The 5867-nt window shown below is 41.1% G+C and overlaps 1 non-coding gene across 1 annotated transcript; it reads right to left on the reverse strand.

The window, feature by feature from the left end:
• On the reverse strand, window positions 1-108 carry LOC148578269 (small nucleolar RNA R71). The gene has a single exon (XR_015904703.1). It is a non-coding gene; the product is annotated as a small nucleolar RNA R71 (small nucleolar RNA).
• Window positions 109-5867: the final 5759 nt, after the last annotated feature.

The raw sequence follows: 5867 nt of genomic DNA on the forward strand, positions 1-5867 counted from the left end.
AAGCTTAGAGTGGATGTTCAGACCTTCAGACAGAAAGAAGGTGAATTCCTCTATGAAGCTTGGGAGAGATACAAAGAACTGACCAAAAAGTGTCCTTCTGACATGCTTTCAGAATGGACCATCCTAGATATATTCTATGATGGTCTGTCTGAATTAGCTAAGATGTCATTGGATACTTCTGCAGGTGGATCCATTCACCTAAAGAAAACGCCTGCAGAAGCTCAAGAACTCATTGACATGGTTGCTAATAACCAGTTCATGTACACTTCTGAGAGGAATCCTGTGAGTAATGGGACGCCTATGAAGAAAGGAGTTCTTGAAAGTGATACTCTGAATGCCATATTGGCTCAGAACAAAATATTGACTCAGCAAGTCAATATGATTTCTCAGAGTCTGAATGGAATGCAAGCTGCATTCAACAGTACTCAAGAGGCATCTTTTGAAGAAGAAGCTTATGATCCTGAAAACCCTGCAATAGCAGAGGTAAATTATATGGGTGAACCTTATGGAAACACCTATAACCCATCATGGAGAAATCATCCAAATTTCTCATAGAAGGATCAAAAGCCTCAACAAGACTTTAATAATGGTGGAAGAAATAGGTTTAACAGTAGTAAACCTTTTCCATCATCCACTCAACAACAGACAGAGAACTCTGGACAAAATACCTCTAATTTAGCAAACTTACTCTCTGATCTATCCAAGGCCACTGTAAGTTTCATGAATGAAACAAGGTCTTCCATTAGAAATTTGGAAGCACAAGTGGGCCAGCTGAGTAAAAGGATCACTGAAATCCCTCCTAGTACTCTCCCAAGCAATACAGAAGAAAATCAAAAAGGAGAGTGCAAGGCCATTGAATTAATCACCATGGCCGAACCTGTGAAGGAAGGAGAGGACGTGAATCCCAAGGAGGAAGACCTCCTGGGACGTCCAGTGATCAATAAGGAGCTTCCCTTTGAGGAACCAAAGGAATCTGAGACTCATCTAGAGACCATAGAGATTCCATTAAACCTCCTTATGCCATTCATGAGCTCTGATGAGTATTCCTCTTCTGAAGAGAATGAGGATGTTACTGAAGAGCAAGCTGCCAAGTTTCTTGGTGCAATCATGAAGCTGAATGCCAAATTATTTGGTATTGAGACTTGGGAAGATGAACCTCCCTTGTTCACCAATGAACTAAGTGATCTGGATCAACTGAGATTGCCTCAGAAGAAACAGGATCCTGAAAAGTTCGTAATACCTTGTACCATAGGCAACATGATCTTTGAAAAGGCTCTGTGTGACCTTGGTTCAGGGATAAACCTCATGCCCCTCTCTGTAATAGAGAAACTGGGAATCTATGGGGCAAGCCACTAAAATCTCATTAGAGATGGCAGACAATTCAAGAAAACAAGCTTATGGACAAGTAGAGGACGTGTCAGTAAAGGTTGAAGGCCTTTACATCCCTGCTGATTTCATAGTCCTAGATACTGGGAAGGATGAGGATGAATTCATCATCCTTGGAAGACCCTTCCTAGCCACAGCAAGAGCTGTGATTGATGTGGACAGAGGAGAATTGATCCTTCAATTAAATGAGGACAACCTTGTGTTTAAAACTCAAGGATCTCTCTCTGTACCCATGGAGAGGAAGCACAGTAAGCTTCTCTCATTGCAGAGTCAACCAGAGCCCCCATAGTCAAACTCTAAGTTTGGTGTTGGGGAGTCTCAACAATGCTCTGAACATCTGTGAGGCTCCATGAGAGCCCACTGTCAAGCTATTGACATTAAAGAAGCGCTTGTTGGGAGGCAACCCAATTTCTATCTAATTTTATTTTTCTTGTTCTTTCATGTTTTATTAGGTTCATGATCATGTGGAGTCACAAAATAAATATAAAAATTGAAAACGGAATCAAAAACAGCAGAAGAAAAAGCACACCCTGGAGGAAGACCTTACTGGCGTTTAAACGCCAGTAAGAAGCATCTGGCTGGCATTCAACGCCAGAACAGAGCATGGTTCTGGCGCTGAACGCCCAAAATGGGCAGCATCTGGGCATTTGAACGCCAGAATTGCACCCTGGAGAAGAGCTGGCGCTGAACGCCCAGAACAAGCATGGTTCTGGCGTTCAACGCCAGAAATGGGCAACAAATGGGCGTTCAACGCCCAAAACAAGCACCAATCTGGCGCTGAACGCCCAGAGTTGTGTGCAAGGGCATTTTGCATGCCTAATTTGGTGTAAGGTTGTAAATCTTTGAACACCTCAGGATCTGTGGACCCCACATGATCCCCACCTACCTCCACTCACTTCTTCTCACCCCTCTTTCACACAATCCCATAAACACTCTTCCCCAAAACTCTTCACCAATCACCTCAATCTCTCTTCCCTATCACCACTTCACCACTCATATCCATCCACTCTTCCCCATAAACCTACCTCATAAACACCACCTACCTTCAAAATTCAAAATCAATTTCCCACCCAAACCCACCCTATATGGCCGAAACCTTACCCTCCCTCCCTTCCCTATGTATAGCCCTCCATTCTTCCTCATTTTCACACAACACAACCCTCTCTTCTCTTCTTGGCCGAATACACCACTCCCTCCTCTCCTCCATATTTTCTTCTTCTTCTTCATCTATTGTTTCTTTTCTTGCTCGAGGACGAGCAAAATTCTAAGTTTGGTGTGGTAAAAGCATAAGCTTTTTGTTTTTCCATTACCATTGATGGCACCTAAGACCGGAGAATCCTCTAGAAAAGGGAAAGGGAAGACAAAAGCTTCCACCTCTGAGTCATGGGAGATGGAAAGATTCATCTCCAAAGCTCATCAAGACCACTTCTATGATGTTGTGGCCAAGAAGAAGGTGATCCCTGAGGTCCCTTTCAAGCTCAAGAAGAATGAGTATCCGGAGATCCGACATGAAATCCAAAGAAGAAGTTGGGAAGTTCTAACAAAACCCATCCAACAAGTCGGCATCCTAATGGTTCAAGAGTTCTATGCCAATGCATGGATCACTAGGAACCATGATCAAAGTAAGAACCCGGACCCAAAGAATTATCTCACCATGGTTCGGGGGAAATACTTAGATTTTAGTCCGGAAAATGTGAGGTTGGCGTTTAACTTGCCTATGATGCAAGGAGATGCACGCCCCTACACTAGAAGGGTCAACTTTAATCAAAGGTTAGACCAAGTCCTCATGGACATATGTGTGGAAGGAGCTCAATGGAAAATTGACTCCAAAGGCAAGCCGGTTCAACTAAGAAGACTGGACCCCAAGCCTATAGCTAGAGGATGGTTAGAGTTCATACAACGCTTTATCATCCCCACTAGCAACTGATCCGAAGTTACTGTGGATCGGGTCATCATGATTCATAGCATCATGATTGGAGAGGAAGTAGAAGTTCATGAAGTCATCTCCCTTGAACTCTACAAAATAGCCAAAAAGTCCTCCCCCATGGCAAGGCTAGCTTTTCCTCATCTTATTTGCCATCTATGTTACTCAGCTAGAGCTTTCATAGAAGGAGACATTCCCATTGAGGAAGAGAAGCCCATCACTAAGAAAAGGATGGATCAAGCAAGAGAGCCCATTCATGGAGCTCAAGAGGCGCATGAAGCTCATCACCATGAGATCCCGGAGATGCCTCAAATGCATTTCCCTCTACAAAACTATTGGGAGCAAATCAATACCTCCCTAGGAGAATTAAGTTCCAACATGGGACAACTAAGGGTGGAACATCAAGAGCACTCCATCATCCTTCATGAAATAAGAGAAGATCAAAAAGCAATGAGGGAGGAGCAACAAAGACAAGGAAGAGACATAGAAGAGCTCAAGGACATCATTGGTTCCTCAAGAAGGAAACGCCACCATCACTAAGGTGGACTCATTCCTTGTTCTTACATTCTCTGTTTTTCGTTTTCTCTATGTTAAGTGCTTATCCATGTTTGTGTCTTCAGTACATGATCATTAGTATTTAGTAACTATGTCTTAAAGTTATGAATGTCCTATGAATCCATCACCTCTCTTAAATGAAAACTGTTTTAATTCAAAAGAACAAGAAGTACATGAGTTTCAAATTTATCCTTGGACTTAGTTTAATTATATTGATGTGGTGACAATGCTTCTTGTTTTCTGAATGAATGCTTGAACAGTGCATATGTCTTTTGAAGTTGTTGTTCATGAATGTTAAATATGTTGGCTCTTGAAAGAATGATGACAAGGAGACATGTTATTTGATAATCTGAAAAATCATAAAAAAATGATTCTTGAAGCAAGAAAAAGTAGCAAAGAACAAAGCTTGCAGAAAAAAAAAGAAAAAAAATAGGCGAAAAAAAATAGAAAGAAAAAGAAAAAGCAAGCAGAAAAAGCCAAAAGCTCTTAAAACCAAGAGGCAAGAGCAAAAAGCCAATAACCCTTAAAACCAAAAGGCAAGGGCAAATAAAAAGGATCCCAAGGCTTTGAGCATCAGTGGATAGGAGGGCCTAAAGGAATAAAATCCTGGTCTAAGCGACTAAACCAAGCTGTCCCTAACCATGTGCTTGTGGCGTGAAGGTGTCAAGTGAAAACTTGAGACTGAGCGGTTAAAGTCAAGGTCCAAAGCAAAAAAAAAAAGAGTGTGCTTAAGAACCCTGGACACCTCTAATTGGGGACTTTAGCAAAGCTGAGTCACAATCTGAAAAGGTTCACCCAATTATGTGTCTGTGGCATTTATGTATCCGGTGGTAATACTAGAAAACAAAGTGCTTAGGGCCACGGCCAAGACTCATAAAATAGCTGTGTTCAAGAATCATCATACTGAACTAGGAGAATCAATAACACTATCTAAACTCTGAGTTCCTATAGAAGCCAATCATTCTGAACTTCAATGGATAAAGTGAGATGCCAAAACTATTCAAGAGGCAAAAAGCTACAAGGGGCTCATCTGATTGGAGCTATGTTTCATTGATAGTTTGAAATTTATAGTATATTCTCTACTTTTTATCCTATTTGATTTTTCAGTTGCTTGGGGACAAGCAACAATTTAAGTTTGGTGTTGTGATGAGCGGATAATTTATACGCTTTTTGGCATTGTTTTTAGTATGTTTTTAGTAGAATCTAGTTACTTTTAGGGATGTTTTCATTAGTTTTTATGTTAAATTCATATTTCTGGACTTTACTATGAGTTTGTGTGTTTTTCTGTGATTTCAGGTATTTTCTGGCTGAAATTGAGGGACTTGAGCAAAAATCAAATTCAGAGGTTGAAGAAGGACTGCTGATGCTGTTAGATTCTGACCTCCCTGCACTCAAAGTGAATTTTCTGGAGCTACGGAACTCAAAATGGTGCCCTTCCAATTGCGTTGGAAAGTAGACATCCAGGGCTTTCCAGCAATATATAATAGTCCATATTTTGAACATGTTTAGACGACGTAAAAGGGCATTGAAAGCTAGTTCTATGCTGCTGTCTGGAGTTAAACGCCAGAAACAAGTCACAAACCAGAGTTGAACGCCAGAAATACGTTACAACCTGGCGTTCAACTCCAGAAAGAGCCTCTGCACGTGTAATATTCAAGCTCAGCCCAAGCACACACCAAGTGGGCCCCGGAATTGGATTTATGCATCAATTACTTACTTCTGTAAACCCTAGTAACTAGTTTAGTATAAATAGGACTTTTTACTATTGTATTTGACATCTTTGGATTATCTTATGATCTTTTGATCATCTTTGGACGTCTGGTTCTTAGATTATGGGGGCTGGCCATTCGGCCATGCCTGAACCTTTCACTTATGTATTTTCAACGGTAGAGTTTCTACACTCCATAGATTAAGGTGTGGAGCTCTGTTGTTCCTCAAAGATTAATGCAAAGTACTACTGTTTTCTATTCAATTCAACTTATTCCGCTTCTAAGATATTCAT

This window comes from Arachis ipaensis, chromosome B1, assembly GCF_059453495.1.
Source record: "Arachis ipaensis isolate K30076 ecotype BB chromosome B1, ASM5945349v1, whole genome shotgun sequence".
Lineage (NCBI taxonomy): Eukaryota > Viridiplantae > Streptophyta > Magnoliopsida > Fabales > Fabaceae > Arachis > Arachis ipaensis.